Source organism: Bufo gargarizans, chromosome 4 (genome assembly GCF_014858855.1).
Source record: "Bufo gargarizans isolate SCDJY-AF-19 chromosome 4, ASM1485885v1, whole genome shotgun sequence".
NCBI classification, from domain to species: Eukaryota; Metazoa; Chordata; class Amphibia; order Anura; family Bufonidae; genus Bufo; species Bufo gargarizans.
This window is the reverse complement of record NC_058083.1, coordinates 148,847,726-148,866,296: the sequence shown is the minus strand read 5'-3', so window position 1 is coordinate 148,866,296 and position 18,571 is coordinate 148,847,726.

The following is an 18,571-nucleotide window of genomic DNA, read 5'->3' as shown; positions in this document are numbered from 1 at the left end:
ATATCTGGGCATAACTATTGTGACAGGAACAAAGGTGGGCATAACTGCTGTCAGGGGCCACAAGGACATAACTTTTGTGAAGAGGCCTCAAGGTGTGCATTAGTACTGTCTGGTAGCACTTAGGGCAAATGTCCTAGATTACCCTGCTATTCATGGCTCAGTCTTACAGGACAGCGCCCCCTGCTGGTGATTTCACAGGGACAGTCACCATCTCTTCCTTATGTGATTACCACAGGGACCTTGTTTTGGATCCAGTGGACATCACGCCAACGCCAGCGACACCCTGGATGAGGTAGGACCAGATTTTATTAGGACTGGGTGAGTGTAGCCTTGCATTGGGCTTAGGGTAAAAAAAATAATTGCCTCCTTTTTAGCAGTCTAGTTACGCCCCTGGCTGTGTCTATCGCTTGTCAATGGTGTGACCCTGTAGGATCTGTATATAGGTGTTCATTGTGCTCTGCTGAGTAGCAATCTCTGCTGAACATGAAGTATGGCTAAATTATTAGGCACAGTACCTATAAAACTGCAAGATTTCAGGACTATTTTTAATAACAGTTGCTTAAAAATTTGAAAAAAAAAAACAAGCATTACCAATATTAAACAAAAAAACATAAAAATGGCTGGGCTTCTCTTTTGCAACTGCGATGGTTGAAAAGAATACAACAAAGATAACTGGGCACTCTCAGGATATCTGGACCATTTGAAATTTATTAGCATATACAGTGGGATGCGAAAGTTTGGGCAACCTTGTTAATCGTCACAATTTTCCTGTATAAATCGTTTGTTGTTACGATAAAAAATGTCAGTTAAATATATCATATAGGAGACACACACAGTGATATTTGAGAAGTGAAATGAAGTTTATTGGATTTACAGAAAGTGTGCTTTAATTGTTTAAACAAAATTAGGCAGGTGCATACATTTGGGCACCACAAAAAAGAAATGAAATCAATATTTAGTAGATCCTGCTTTTGCAGAAATTACAGCCTCTAAACTCTTCCTGTAGGTTCCAATGAGAGTCTGGATTCTGGTTGAAGGTATTTTGGACCATTCTTCTTTACAAAACATCTTTAGTTCATTCAGGTTTGATGGCTTCTGAGCATGGACAGCTCTCAAGTCACACCACAGATTTCCAATTATATTCAGGTCTGGGGAATGAGATGGCCGTTCCAGAACATTGTACTTGTTCCTCTGCATAAATGCCTTAGTGGATTTTGAGCAGTGTTTAGGGTCGTTGTCTTGTTGAAAGATCCAGCCTCGGCGCAGCTTCAGCTTTGTCCCTGATTCCTGGACATTGGTCTCCAGAATCTGCTGATACTGAGTGGAATCCATGCGTCCCTCAACTTTGACAAGGTTCCCAGTCCCTGCACTGGCCACACAGCCCCACAGCATGATGGAACCACCACCATATTTTACTGTAGGTAGCAGGTGTTTTTCTTGGAATGCTGTGTTCTTTTTCCTCCATGCATAACGACCCTTGTTATGGACAAATAACTCATCAGTCCACAGCACCTTATTCCAAAATGAAGCTGGCCTTTCCAAATGTGCTTTAGCCCACCTCAAGCGGCACTTTTTGTGCTGTGGGCGGAGAAAAGGCTTCCTCTGCATCACTCTCGCATACAGCATCTCCTTGTGTAAAGTGTGACGACTGGTTGAACGATGCACAGTGACTCCATCTGCAGCAAGATGATGTTGTAGGTCTTTGGTGCTGGTCTGTGGGTTGACTCTGACTGTTCTCACCATTCGTCGCTTCTGTCTATCCGAGATTTTTCTTGTTCTGCCCCTTCGAGCCTTAACTTGAACTGAGCCTGTGGTCTTCCATTTCTTCAATATTTTCCTAACTGTGGAAACAGACAGCTGAAATCTCTGAGACAGCTTTCTGTATCCGTCCCCTAAACCATGATGGTGAACAATCTTTGTCTTCAGGTCATTTGAGAGTTGTTTTAAGACCCCCATGTTGCTACTCTTCAGAGAAAATTAAAAGAGGAGGGAAACTTACAATTGACCCCCTTAACTACTCTTTCTCATAATTGGATTCACCTGTGTACGTAGGTCAGGGGTCACTGAGCTTACCAAGCCAATTTGAATTCCAATAATTAGTTCTAAAGGTTTTGGAATCAATAAAATGGCAACAGTGCCCAAATTTATGCACCTGCCTAATTTTGTTTAAACAATTATAGCACACTTTCTGTAAATCCAATAAACTTAATTTCACTTCTCAAATATCACTGTGTGTGTCTCCTATATGATATATTTAACTGACATTTTTTATCGTAACAACCAACGATTTATACAGGAAAATCATGACGATTAACAAGGTTGCCCAAACTTTTGCATCCCACTGTAATATCATATATTGACAATAACAGCATATATTGGCGGTAATAATAATAAAAAATATCTATTATAACTATAACATAAAACACAACACACAGTACTACAATAAAACAAATGAACAATAGTACTCTAAAATGCAATAAAATTCGAGGAATAAAATTGAATAATCGATAATAAATCGTATGAATATTCCGACGAATATTCGTATGGGAAAGTCTCGTAACTAATGGCAGTGATAGACCAATGTCCTCTAGCAATGTCCCATTCGATAAAATAGCAAGGGTATCCGAAAGTTCTCAAGACCCCAATGTGCAATCAATGCACCAATTTAAGCGGCATCCCGCTAATAGCATCCACCAGCGGCGTCCCACTGGAATATTCGTGACAAGAGTTTTTAAATAATTGGATAAAATCGCTGGATAAAATCGAACGGTCTTACCGTCTCCCTTGATAAGTCGACGAAGGTGATATTATGGTCCTCTGACTATGCAGACCAATAGTTCGTCATAAATTCGCACACTGGGAATTGTTTGGCACGTGTAGTCAGGCCCTCACCATGGAATCAGGCCTTACAGGTTATTTTCCGAATATACCATTCGTGTGACAGACGATTCCTTCTTTACGACAATCCAGTGAATTCTCCAGCTTCCCAAGTGGTCCACAATTTGGGGTCCTGTCTAGGCTAGACGCGTTTCGGGGTATCGCATTACCAATTCCTCAGTAGCCAAGATGGTTGAAAAGTATTGTCATATAATATTTCTATCTTTTTTAAATCATACCACAAAGTAAGTGTGAACAGACGATTACATCCAGAGATTACTGATCGCATCTGTTGCATTAGTGTTTTTTCGACGTTTTACAAAGGAAAGAATCTCAAACGCAATGAGAATGGTGCAAACAACCTCTACGAACATAAATACATGTATAAATAATGCTGGAATCAGGTCTTCAGTGTTGGAAGGTTATATTTAGTAATAATTAGTGATGAACAAAATTATAAAAAAAAAAAATTTGTCTGCCTCCCGAATTTCACAAAGAAATTCGATTTATGACAAATTACTTAATAACAAAGCACTTTCCTTTATATGCACAATTGTGGGGAACGGTGATTGTGCCGCCCCCGTCATTGAACCCCTCAAATACCATGTTCATCGCTGAACGCTGCATCTAAGATTAAAATGAAGGGGGTAATTTAATATCAGAAATATGCCTTTATTAGATGTATTTCTGGTCTAGCTTGCAGTGCAAAGGTTATTTGTGCCGCAATCTGCAACTTTTCCCCGCTCACGCCAGGTCTAAAAAAGTGGGGGTGGCATGGGCTGGGAAGGAAACGGGCTGGGAAGCTGCTTTTATTCATAATTTTTTACGCCTGTCTTAGGCATAGAAAATACAAACTTATGTAGAGGCCAGCCCTTTTACATAACTTCGGAGGATCCACCGCCAGCTAAAGGGCTTATTAAGAACGGAATCTAAAACGCCAGAATTAATAAATTAGCCCCTAAGGCCTCATGCACATGACCGTTGTGTGCATTTGTGTCCGTTGTTCCGTTTTCCATGATTTTCTGCGGACCCATTGACTTTGAATGGGTCAGTTGAAAACTCGGAAAATGCACCATTTGTCATCCGTGTCCGTGATCCGTGTTTCCTGTCCGTCAAAAAAATGTGAACTGTCCTTTTTTTTTGACGGACAACAGTTCACGGACCCATTCAAGTCAATGGGTCCATGAAAAAACACGGCGGCACACAAGATTGCCATCCGCGTCCGTGATCCGTGTCCATAGGCTACTTTAGCACAGACGGATCCGCAGATCCGTCTGCATACATCTTTTTCAGAGCTCGTGAAAACTCAGATCCGACAGTATATTCTAACACAGAGGCGTTCCCATAGTGATGGGGACGCTTCAAGTTAGAAAATACTAAGAACTGTGTACATGACTGCCCCCTGCTGCCTGGCAGCACCCGATCTCTTACAGGATCCGCACAATTAACCCCTCAGGCGCCGCACCCATATTGTGTCAACGTCAAACGGATCCGTCCCCATTGACTTGCATTGTAAGTCAGGACGGATCAGTTTGGCTCCGCATGGCCAGGCGGACACGAAAACTACTTTTTTTTTTTAACTTTCCTTCATGTCTGGTGATCCTCCAAAAATCACGGAAGACACACGGAAGAAAAAACGGACACGGATCAACGGAACCCTGTTTTGCAGACCGTGAAAAAATACTGTCGTGTGCATGAGGCCTAAGGATTTTCAGGAGTTAATCCGGTTGATAAAAACAAAACATACTCACCTTATCCATTTGCTCGTGGAGAGACTGTCACGTCCATCTTGATTGAAGACACTGCATGAAATCTCGCACAGTGATGTGATGACATCTTCACTGTGGCCAGGTGCTGTGACGTCATCACTGATGACATCACCACGCCTGGACAGCGCGGTGACATGGTGATGTCACATGTCACTTCACGCGAGATTAACATGGTATCTTCAATTAAGATGGTCGTGATGGCCGATCTGTGAGCAAATGGATGAGGTGAGTATGTATTTTAAATAGGGATGAGCGAACTCGAACTGTATAGTTCGGGTTCGTACCGAATTTTGGGGTGTCCGTGACACGGACCCGAACCCGGACATTTTCGTAAAAGTCCGGGTTCGGGTTCGGTGTTCGTCGCTTTCTTCGCGCTTTTGTGACGCTTTCTTGGCGCTTTTTGAAAGGCTGCAAAGCAGCCAATCAACAAGCGTCATACTACTTGCCCCAAGAGGCCATCACAGCCATGCCTACTATTGGCATGGCTGTGATTGGCCAGAGCACCATGTGACCCAGCCTCTATTTAAGCTGGAGTCACATAGCGCCGCCCGTCACTCTGCTCTGATTAGCGTAGGGAGAGGTTGCGGCTGCGACAGTAGGGCGAGATTAGGCAGATTAACTCCTCCAAAGGACTTGATTAACTGATCGATCTGCAGCTGTGGATCATTGAGCTGCTGATCCTCAATTGCTCACTGTTTTTAGGCTGCCCAGACCGTTTGTCAGTCACATTTTTCTGGGGTGATCGGCGGCCATTTTGTGTCTTGTGGTGCGCCAGCACAAGCTGCGACCAAGTGCATTTAACCCTCAATGGTGTGGTTGTTTTTTGGCTAAAGCCTACATCAGGGTGAAGCTGTCACACCAAGTGCATTTAACCAGCAATAGTCTGTTTATTTTTTGGCCATATACTACATCAGGGGCAAGCTGCGCCTGTCACCAAGTGCATTTAACCCTCAATGGTGCGTTTGTTTTTTGGCTAAAGCCTACATCAGGGTGAAGCTGTCACACCAAGTGCATTTAACCAGCAATAGTCTGTTTATTTTTTGGCCATATACTACATCAGGGGCAAGCTGCGCCCGTCACCAAGTGCATTTAACCCTCAGTAGTGTGGTTGGTCAAGCTATCACACCAAGTGCATTTAACCAGCAATAGTCTGTTCATTTTTTGGCCATATACTAAATCAGGGGCAAGCTGCGCCCGTCACCAAGTGCATTTAACCAGCAATAGTCTGTTCATTTTTTGGCCATATACTACATCAGGGGCAAGCTGCGCCGTCACCAAGTGCATTTAACCCTCAGTAGTGTGGTTGGTCAAGCTGTGACACCAAGTGCATTTAACCAGCAATAGTCTGTTCATTTTTTGGCCATATACTACATCAGGGGCAAGCTGCGCCCATCACCAAGTGCATTTAACCAGCAATAGTGTGGTTATTTTTTGGCCATATCCCAGTCTAATTCTGTCACTAAATCCATACCGGTCACCCAGCGCCTAAATACTAGGCCTCAAATTTATATCCCGCTAAATCTCTCGTTACCGCTGTCCTGTTGTGGCTGGGAAAGTTATTTAGTGTCCGTCAAAGCACATTTTTTGTTCTGGGTTGAAATACAATTCCCAATTTAGCAATTTAAAAATTTAGTGGTTTCTGCTGTATCAGAGCTATTTGAAATCTATCCCTAAAAGGGTATATAATATTCAAGGTGCACATAGGGTCATTCAGAATAACTTCACACACCCGCTACTGTGCATTTCCAAGTCTAATTCTGTCACTAAACCCATACCTGTCACCCAGCGCCTAAATACTAGGCCTCAAATTCATATCCAGCTAAATCTGTCGTTAGTGCTGTAGCTGGGCGAGTTATTTAGTGTCCGTTCAAGCACATTTCTTGTTCTGGGTTGAAATACAATTCCCAATTTAGCAATTTCATAATTTAGTGGTTTCTGCTATATCAGAGCTATTTGAAATCTATCCCTAAAAGGGTATATAATATTCAAGGTGCACATTGGGTCATTCAGAATAACTTCACACACACCCGCTACTGTGTATTTCCAAGTCTAATTCTGTCACTAAACCCATACCTGTCACCCAGCGCCTAAATACTAGGCCTCAAATTCATATCCAGCTAAATCTGTCGTTAGTGCTGTAGCTGGGCGAGTTATTTAGTGTCCGTTCAAGCACATTTCTTGTTCTGGGTTGAAATACAATTCCCAATTTAGCAATTTCATAATTTAGTGGTTTCTGCTATATCAGAGCTATTTGAAATCTATCCCTAAAAGGGTAGATCATATTGAAGGTGCACATAGGGACATTCAGAATAACTTCACACACCCGCTACTGTGCATTTCCAAGTCTAATTCTGTCACTAAACCCATACCTGTCACCCAGCGCCTAAATACTAGGCCTCAAATTTATATCCTGCTAAATCTCTCGTTAACGCTGTCCTGTTGTGGCTGGGAAAGTTATTTAGTGTCCGTCAAAGCACATTTTTTGTTCTGGGTTGAAATACAATTCCCAATTTAGCAATTTCATAATTTAGTGGTTTCTGCTATATCAGAGCTATTTGAAATCTATCCCTAAAAGGGTATATAATATTCAAGGTGCACATTGGGTCATTCAGAATAACTTCACACACACCCGCTACTGTGTATTTCTAAGTCTAATTCTGTCACTAAACCCATACCTGTCACCCAGCGCCTAAATACTAGGCCTCAAATTTATATCCTGCTAAATCTCTCGTTAACGCTGTCCTGTTGTGGCTGGGAAAGTTATTTAGTGTCCGTCAAAGCACATTTTTTGTTCTGGGTTGAAATACAATTCCCAATTTAGCAATTTCATAATTTAGTGGTTTCTGCTATATCAGAGCTATTTGAAATCTATCCCTAAAAGGGTATATAATATTCAAGGTGCACATTGGGTCATTCAGAATAACTTCACACACACCCGCTACTGTGTATTTCTAAGTCTAATTCTGTCACTAAACCCATACCTGTCACCCAGCGCCTAAATACTAGGCCTCAAATTTATATCCTGCTAAATCTCTCGTTAACGCTGTCCTGTTGTGGCTGGGAAAGTTATTTAGTGTCCGTCAAAGCACATTTTTTGTTCTGGGTTGAAATACAATTCCCAATTTAGCAATTTCATAATTTAGTGGTTTCTGCTATATCAGAGCTATTTGAAATCTATCCCTAAAAGGGTATATAATATTCAAGGTGCACATTGGGTCATTCAGAATAACTTCACACACACCCGCTACTGTGTATTTCTAAGTCTAATTCTGTCACTAAACCCATACCTGTCACCCAGCGCCTAAATACTAGGCCTCAAATTTATATCCTGCTAAATCTCTCGTTAACGCTGTCCTGTTGTGGCTGGGAAAGTTATTTAGTGTCCGTCAAAGCACATTTTTTGTTCTGGGTTGAAATACAATTCCCAATTTAGCAATTTCATAATTTAGTGGTTTCTGCTATATCAGAGCTATTTGAAATCTATCCCTAAAAGGGTATATAATATTCAAGGTGCACATTGGGTCATTCAGAATAACTTCACACACACCCGCTACTGTGTATTTCTAAGTCTAATTCTGTCACTAAACCCATACCTGTCACCCAGCGCCTAAATACTAGGCCTCAAATTTATATCCTGCTAAATCTCTCGTTAACGCTGTCCTGTTGTGGCTGGGAAAGTTATTTAGTGTCCGTCAAAGCACATTTTTTGTTCTGGGTTGAAATACAATTCCCAATTTAGCAATTTCATAATTTAGTGGTTTCTGCTATATCAGAGCTATTTGAAATCTATCCCTAAAAGGGTATATAATATTCAAGGTGCACATTGGGTCATTCAGAATAACTTCACACACACCCGCTACTGTGTATTTCTAAGTCTAATTCTGTCACTAAACCCATACCTGTCACCCAGCGCCTAAATACTAGGCCTCAAATTTATATCCTGCTAAATCTCTCGTTAACGCTGTCCTGTTGTGGCTGGGAAAGTTATTTAGTGTCCGTCAAAGCACATTTTTTGTTCTGGGTTGAAATACAATTCCCAATTTAGCAATTTCATAATTTAGTGGTTTCTGCTATATCAGAGCTATTTGAAATCTATCCCTAAAAGGGTATATAATATTCAAGGTGCACATTGGGTCATTCAGAATAACTTCACACACACCCGCTACTGTGTATTTCTAAGTCTAATTCTGTCACTAAACCCATACCTGTCACCCAGCGCCTAAATACTAGGCCTCAAATTTATATCCTGCTAAATCTCTCGTTAACGCTGTCCTGTTGTGGCTGGGAAAGTTATTTAGTGTCCGTCAAAGCACATTTTTTGTTCTGGGTTGAAATACAATTCCCAATTTAGCAATTTCATAATTTAGTGGTTTCTGCTATATCAGAGCTATTTGAAATCTATCCCTAAAAGGGTATATAATATTCAAGGTGCACATTGGGTCATTCAGAATAACTTCACACACACCCGCTACTGTGTATTTCTAAGTCTAATTCTGTCACTAAACCCATACCTGTCACCCAGCGCCTAAATACTAGGCCTCAAATTTATATCCTGCTAAATCTCTCGTTAACGCTGTCCTGTTGTGGCTGGGAAAGTTATTTAGTGTCCGTCAAAGCACATTTTTTGTTCTGGGTTGAAATACAATTCCCAATTTAGCAATTTCATAATTTAGTGGTTTCTGCTATATCAGAGCTATTTGAAATCTATCCCTAAAAGGGTATATAATATTCAAGGTGCACATTGGGTCATTCAGAATAACTTCACACACACACGCTTCTGTGCATTTCCAAGTCTAATTCTGTCACTAAATCCATACCGGTCACCCAGCGCCTAAATACTAGGCCTCAAATTTATATCCCGCTGAATTTGAATACAATACATTGGGCCAAATAATATATTTGTTGTTGTGGTGAACCATAACAATGAGAAAAACATCTAGTAAGGGACGCGGACGTGGACATGGTCGTGGTGGTGTTAGTGGACCCTCTGGTGCTGGGAGAGGACGTGGCCGTTCTGCCACATCCACACGTCCTAGTGTACCAACTACCTCAGGTCCCAGTAGCCGCCAGAATTTACAGCGATATATGGTGGGGCCCAATGCCGTTCTAAGGATGGTAAGGCCTGAGCAGGTACAGGCATTAGTCAATTGGGTGGCCGACAGTGGATCCAGCACGTTCACATTATCTCCCACCCAGTCTTCTGCAGAAAGCGCACAGATGGCGCCTGAAAACCAACCCCATCAGTCTGTCACATCACCCCCATGCATACCAGGGAAACTGTCTCAGCCTCAAGTTATGCAGCAGTCTCTTATGCTGTTTGAAGACTCCGCTGGCAGGGTTTCCCAAGGGCATCCACCTAGCCCTTCCCCAGCGGTGAAAGACATAGAATGCACTGACGCACAACCACTTATGTTTCCTGATGATGAGGACATGGGAATACCACCTCAGCATGTCTCTGATGATGACGAAACACAGGTGCCAACTGCTGCGTCTTTCTGCAGTGTGCAGACTGAACAGGAGGTCAGGGATCAAGACTGGGTGGAAGACGATGCAGGGGACGATGAGGTCCTAGACCCCACATGGAATGAAGGTCGTGCCACTGACTTTCACAGTTCGGAGGAAGAGGCAGTGGTGAGACCGAGCCAACAGCGTAGCAAAAGAGGGAGCAGTGGGCAAAAGCAGAACACCCGCCGCCAAGAGACTCCGCCTGCTACTGACCGCCGCCATCTGGGACCGAGCACCCCAAAGGCAGCTTCAAGGAGTTCCCTGGCATGGCACTTCTTCAAACAATGTGCTGACGACAAGACCCGAGTGGTTTGCACGCTGTGCCATCAGAGCCTGAAGCGAGGCATTAACGTTCTGAACCTGAGCACAACCTGCATGACCAGGCACCTGCATGCAAAGCATGAACTGCAGTGGAGTAAACACCTTAAAACCAAGGAAGTCACTCAGGCTCCCCCTGCTACCTCTTCTGCTGCTGCCGCCTCGGCCTATTCTGCTGCTGCCGCCTCGGCCTCTTCCTCCGCCTCTGGAGGAACGTTGGCACCTGCCGCCCAGCAAACAGGGGATGTACCACCAACACCACCACCACCACCTCCGTCACCAAGCGTCTCAACCATGTCACACGCCAGCGTTCAGCTCTCCATCTCACAAACATTTGATAGAAAGCGTAAATTCCCACCTAGCCACCCTCGATCCCTGGCCCTGAATGCCAGCATTTCTAAACTACTGGCCTATGAAATGCTGTCATTTAGGCTGGTGGACACAGACAGCTTCAAACAGCTCATGTCGCTTGCTGTCCCACAGTATGTTGTTCCCAGCCGGCACTACTTCTCCAAGAGAGCCGTGCCTTCCCTGCACAACCAAGTATCCGATAAAATCAAGTGTGCACTGCGCAACGCCATCTGTAGCAAGGTCCACCTAACCACAGATACGTGGACCAGTAAGCACGGCCAGGGACGCTATATCTCCCTAACTGCACACTGGGTAAATGTAGTGGCAGCTGGGCCCCAGGCGGAGAGCTGTTTGGCGCACGTCCTTCCGCCGCCAAGGATCGCAGGGCAACATTCTTTGCCTCCTGTTGCCACCTCCTCCTTCTCGGCTTCCTCCTCCTCTTCTTCCACCTGCTCATCCAGTCAGCCACACACCTTCACCACCAACTTCAGCACAGCCCGGGGTAAACGTCAGCAGGCCATTCTGAAACTCATATGTTTGGGGGACAGGCCCCACACCGCACAGGAGTTGTGGCGGGGTATTGAACAACAGACCGACGAGTGGTTGCTGCCGGTGAGCCTCAAGCCCGGCCTGGTGGTGTGTGATAATGGGCGAAATCTCGTTGCAGCTCTGGGACTAGCCAATTTGACGCACATCCCTTGCTTGGCGCATGTGCTGAATTTGGTGGTGCAGAAGTTCATTCACAACTACCCCGACATGTCAGAGCTGCTGCATAAAGTGCGGGCCGTCTGTTCGCGCTTCCGGCGTTCACATCCTGCTGCTGCTCGCCTGTCTGTGCTACAGCGTAACTTCGGCCTTCCCGCTCACCGCCTCATATGCGACGTGCCCACCAGGTGGAACTCCACCTTGCACATGCTGGACAGACTGTGCGAGCAGCAGCAGGCCATAGTGGAGTTTCAGCTGCAGCACGCACGGGTCAGTCGCACTACAGAACAGCACCACTTCACCACCAATGACTGGGCCTCCATGCGAGACCTGTGTGCCCTGTTGCGCTGTTTCGAGTACTCCACCAACATGGCCAGTGGCGATGACACCGTTATCAGCGTTACAATACCACTTCTATGTCTCCTTGAGAAAACACTTAGGGCGATGATGGAAGAGGAGGTGGCCCAGGAGGAGGAGGAGGAGGAGGAAGAGGGGTCATTTTTAGCACTTTCAGGCCAGTCTCTTCGAAGTGACTCAGAGGGAGGTTTTTGGCAACAGCAGAGGCCAGGTACAAATGTGGCCAGCCAGGGCCCACTACTGGAGGACGAGGAGGACGAGGATGAGGAGGAGGTGGAGGAGGATGAGGATGAAGCATGGTCACAGCGGGGTGGCACCCAACGCAGCTCGGGTCCATCACTGGTGCGTGGCTGGGGGGAAAGGCAGGACGATGACGATACGCCTCCCACAGAGGACAGCTTGTCCTTACCCCTGGGCAGCCTGGCACACATGAGCGACTACATGCTGCAGTGCCTGCGCAACGACAGCAGAGTTGCCCACATTTTAACCTGTGCGGACTACTGGGTTGCCACCCTGCTGGATCCACGCTACAAAGACAATGTGCCCACCTTACTTCCTGCACTGGAGCGTGATAGGAAGATGCGCGAGTACAAGCGCACGTTGGTAGACGCGCTACTGAGAGCATTCCCAAATGTCACAGGGGAACAAGTGGAAGCCCAAGACCAAGGCAGAGGAGGAGCAAGAGGTCGCCAAGGCAGCTGTGTCACGGCCAGCTCCTCTGAGGGCAGGGTTAGCATGGCAGAGATGTGGAAAACTTTTGTCAACACGCCACAGCTAACTGCACCACCACCTGATACGCAACGTGTTAGCAGGAGGCAACATTTCACTAACATGGTGGAACAGTACGTGTGCACACCCCTCCACGTACTGACTGATGGTTCGGCCCCATTCAACTTCTGGGTCTCTAAATTGTCCACGTGGCCAGAGCTAGCCTTTTATGCCTTGGAGGTGCTGGCCTGCCCGGCAGCCAGCGTTTTGTCTGAACGTGTATTCAGCACGGCAGGGGGCGTCATTACAGACAAACGCAGCCGCCTGTCTACAGCCAATGTGGACAAGCTGACGTTCATAAAAATGAACCAGGCATGGATCCCTCAGGACCTGTCCGTCCCTTGTCCAGATTAGACATTAACTACCTCCCCATAACCATATATTATTGGACTCCAGGGCACTTCCTCATTCAATCCTATTTTTATTTTCATTTTACCATTATATTGCGAGGCTACCCAAAGTTGAATGAACCTCTCCTCTGCCTGTGTGCTAGGCCTAAATATATGCCAATGGACTGTTGCAGTGGTGGCTGACATGAAGCCTGATTCTCTGCTATGACATGCAGACTAATTCTCTGCTGACATGAAGCCAGATTGTCTGTTACAGGACCTCTCTCCTCTGCCTGGGTGCTGGGCCTAAATTTATGACAATGGACTGTTGCAGTGGTGGCTGACGTGAAGCCTGATTCTCTGCTATGACATGCAGACTGATTCTCTGCTGACATGAAGCCAGATTGTCTGTTACAGGACCTCTCTGCTCTGCCTGTGTGCTAGGCCTAAATATATGCCAATGGACTGTTGCAGTGGTGGGTGACGTGAAGCCTCATTCTCTGCTATGACATGCAGACTGATTCTCTGCTGACATGAAGCCAGATCGTCTGTTACGGGACCTCTCTGCTCTGCCTGTGTGCTAGGCCTAAATATATGCCAATGGACTGTTGCAGTGGTGGGTGACGTGAAGCCTCATTCTCTGCTATGACATGCAGACTGATTCTCTGCTGTCATGAAGCCAGATTGTCTGTTACGGGACCTCTCTGCTCTGCCTGTGTGCTAGGCCTAAATATATGCCAATGGACTGTTGCAGTGGTGGGTGACGTGAAGCCTCATTCTCTGCTATGACATGCAGACTGATTCTCTGCTGACATGAAGCCAGATTGTCTGTTACGGGACCTCTCTCCTCTGCCTGTGTGCTAGGCCTAAATATATGCCAATGGACTGTTGCAGTGGTGGCTGACGTGAAGCCTCATTCTCTGCTATGACATGCAGACTAATTCTCTGCTGACATGAAGCCAGATTGTCTGTTACGGGACCTCTCTCCTCTGCCTGGGTGCTGGGCCTAAATTTATGACAATGGACTGTTGCAGTGGTGGCTGACGTGAAGCCTCATTCTCTGCTATGACATGCAGACTGATTCTCTGCTGACATGAAGCCAGATTCTCTGTTACGGGACCTCTCTCCTCTGCCTGTGTGTGTGCTGGGCCTAAATATATGCCAATGGACTGTTGCACTGGTGGCTGACGTGAAGCCTCATTCTCTGCTATGACATGCAGACTAATTCTCTGCTGACATGAAGACAGATTCTCTGTTACGGGACCTCCCTCCTCTGCCTGGGTGCTGGGCCTAAATATATGCCAATGGACTGTTGCAGTGGTGGCTGACGTGAAGCCTCATTCTCTGCTATGACATGCAGACTAATTCTCTGCTGACATGAAGACAGATTCTCTGTTACGGGACCTCCCTCCTCTGCCTGGGTGCTGGGCCTAAATATATGCCAATGGACTGTTGCAGTGGTGGCTGACGTGAAGCCTCATTCTCTGCTATGACATGCAGACTGATTCTCTGCTGACATGAAGACAGATTCTCTGTTACGGGACCTCTCTCCTCTGCCTGTGTGTGTGCTGGGCCTAAATATATGCCAATGGACTGTTGCAGTGGTGGCTGACGTGAAGCCTCATTCTCTGCTATGACATGCAGACTGATTCTCTGCTGACATGAAGCCAGATTCTCTGTTACGGGACCTCTCTCCTCTGCCTGTGTGTGTGCTGGGCCTAAATATATGCCAATGGACTGTTGCAGTGGTGGCTGACGTGAAGCCTCATTCTCTGCTATGACATGCAGACTGATTCTCTGCTGACATGAAGCCAGATTCTCTGTTACGGGACCTCTCTCCTCTGCCTGTGTGTGTGCTGGGCCTAAATATATGCCAATGGACTGTTGCAGTGGTGGCTGACGTGAAGCCTCATTCTCTGCTATGACATGCAGACTAATTCTCTGCTGACATGAAGACAGATTCTCTGTTACGGGACCTCTCTCCTCTGCCTGTGTGTGTGCTGGGCCTAAATATATGCCAATGGACTGTTGCAGTGGTGGCTGACGTGAAGCCTCATTCTCTGCTATGACATGCAGACTGATTCTCTGCTGACATGAAGCCAGATTCTCTGTTACGGGACCTCTCTCCTCTGCCTGTGTGTGTGCTGGGCCTAAATATATGCCAATGGACTGTTGCAGTGGTGGCTGACGTGAAGCCTCATTCTCTGCTATGACATGCAGACTGATTCTCTGCTGACATGAAGCCAGATTCTCTGTTACGGGACCTCTCTCCTCTGCCTGTGTGTGTGCTGGGCCTAAATATATGCCAATGGACTGTTGCAGTGGTGGCTGACGTGAAGCCTCATTCTCTGCTATGACATGCAGACTAATTCTCTGCTGACATGAAGACAGATTCTCTGTTACGGGACCTCCCTCCTCTGCCTGGGTGCTGGGCCTAAATATATGCCAATGGACTGTTGCAGTGGTGGCTGACGTGAAGCCTCATTCTCTGCTATGACATGCAGACTAATTCTCTGCTGACATGAAGACAGATTCTCTGTTACGGGACCTCTCTCCTCTGCCTGGGTGCCGGGGCCTAAATATCTGAGAATGGACTGTTCCAGTGGTGGGTGACGGGAAGCCAGATTCTCTGCTATGGAACCTCTCTCCAATTGATTTTGGTTAATTTTTATTTATTTAATTTTTATTTTAATTCATTTCCCTATCCACATTTGTTTGCAGGGGATTTACCTACATGTTGCTGCCTTTTGCAGCCCTCTAGCTCTTTCCTGGGCTGTTTTACAGCCTTTTTAGTGCCGAAAAGTTCGGGTCCCCATTGACTTCAATGGGGTTCGGGTTCGGGACGAAGTTCGGATCGGGTTCGGATCCCGAACCCGAACATTTCCGGGATGTTCGGCCGAACTTCTCGAACCCGAACATCCAGGTGTTCGCTCAACTCTAATTTTAAAAGATTTTTGCCTCCTTTTCAGGAAAAATAGAAATGCAAGGAAATTCAACTTCGCGGCAAATCAACTTTTCTTCAAAAATTCGTATCAATTCGTTCGGATGAAATACAAGCACTGACTCCATATATGGGCATACAGGGCGGGACAGAATACAAGGCGGGACACAGGAAGAGGCTGCATCGCATCGCTGACACGGAGGTAAGTAGAAGTGTTTATTATTTTTTCTTTGATACCCGACTGTTACTGCCATGGGGGAGCGGGAGGCACCTGATACTGGCACATGGGGGGAGGGGGGTTGGCATCTGATACTGGCACCTGGGGGGGGAGGGGGGTTGGCACCTGATACTGGCACATGGGGGGGGGGAGAGGCACCTGATACTGGCACATGGGGGGGAGAGGGGTTGGCACCTGATACTGGCATATGGGGGGGGGGGAGAGAGTGGCACCTGATACTGGCATATGGGGGGGGAGGGAGAGTGGCACCTGATACTGGCACATGAGGGGGAAGAGGCACCTGATACTGGCACATGGGGGGGAGAGGGGTTGGCACCTGATACTGGCATATGGGGTGGGGGGGGGGGAGAGAGGCACTTGATACTGGCACTTTTTTTGTGGGGGGGGGGGAGATGGCACTATGATACTGGGACATGGGGGGGGGAGAGGCACCTGATACTGGCACCTGGAGGGGAGAGGGGGGGTTGGCACTTGATACTGGCACATGGGGGGGGGGGGAGAAAGGAACCTGATACTGGCACATGGGGAGGGGGAGGGAGAGAGGCACCTGATATTGGCACTTTTGTGTGTGTGTGGGGGGGGGGAGATGGCACTATGATACTGGGACAAGGGGGGGAGGAGAGAGGCACTTGATACTGGCATGTGGGGGGGGGGGGGTTGGCACTATGATACTGGCACATGGGGGGGAGAGGCACTTAATACTGCCACTTTTTTGGGGGGGAGATGGCACTATGATAATGGGACATGGGAGGAAGAGAGAGGCACTTGATACTGGCACATGGGGGGGGGTTGGCACTATGATACTGGCACATGGGGGGTGGGAAGGAGAGAGGCACTTGATACTGGCACATGGGGGGAGGTGGCTCTATGATACTGGGACATGTGGGGGGGGGGAGAGGCACTTGATACTGGCACATGATGGGGGGGCATCTATGGGGACACTTACTGGCACATTATTGGGGGGCATTATGGGGGACACTAGGCCGGCAGCCTATCAGAGGCCGGACACTGAGGGGCATCTACTGGGGCACTATATATGGGGCATTTTATACTGGTACATTATGGGGGGCACTAGCAGGAAGGGGGAGAGGAGCACTATGGGGGAATTTACTGGGGGCACTATATAGGGGTATTTTATACTGGCACATTATGGGGGCACTATGGGGACATTAGCTCAACTGGGGGCATTACAAGGGGGTATTTTTGCACTGTCACATTATAAGGAGAATTATTACTACTGGGTGGGCATTATGGTGGGCTTTATTACTCCCCCATGGTATGACCCCCTAGTAGCAGCACCAGCCTCTCTCTGCTCTGCTATCCCTCTGCCCCTTCTCCAAATCCTTATTATGAAATCTTTTATCATTAGGATAAAACACCTCATCAGCTCCTGCCGAGCCCCCGGCCAAGTGTGGAAGTGGCGTCCTAGACCCCCAAGGGCCAAGCCAAGTAATTGTAAGTGTTCATGTCAAATATGTTTATGTTATACACATATAGCCTACACTGTGCCCCACAATGTACAGTATACCTCTATATTGTGCCCCACAATGTACAGTATACTGCTACACTGTGCCCCACAATATACAGTATACCTCTACACTGTGCCACACAATATCCAGTATACCTCTACACTGTGCCTCACAATATACCTCTACACTGTGCCACACAATATACAGTATACCGCTACACTGTGCCACACAATATACAGTATACCGCTACACTGTGCCACACAATATCCAGTATACCTCTACACTGTGCCTCACAATATACCTCTACACTGTGCCACACAATATACAGTATACCGCTACACTGTGCCACACAATATACAGTATACCGCTACACTGTGCCACACAATATACAGTATACCTCTACACTGTGCCTCACAATATACCTCTACACTGTGCCACACAATATACAGTATACCGCTACACTGTGCCACACAATATACAGTATACCGCTACACTGTGCCAAAGGAGTGGGGTTTACACAGGAGGAGGGAGATGCGAAGCGCGCTGAGGGGGGCCCTTACAAATATTTGCTGTGGGGCCCAGTCACTTCTAGTTACGCCCCTGCTTATGTCTTCTTATGTGGCAGAGGCCTCCTCAGACAGCATGGCCTGGATGCAACTCCTCCCTTGTTTAGACTATAGATATGTCCCTGCCTGCCTTGTTTAGGCCTTTTGTTAATTTAAAGAGGAACCAGAGGAGTAGTGAATTCATTTTCTCAGTTCAGCAAGGGCTTCGGTGGACAGGCATTTAAAGACAGTACAGTGAGATCTGGCCTGATACATAGCAGTTGCATACTAAGAATTTAAAGGGTTAAATATTGTTTATCTCACTAGAGAACATTTTAAATGCTTGAGAAAGATGCATCAATGCCCATGTTATAGGGCAGGGATGGCCAACCAGTGGTT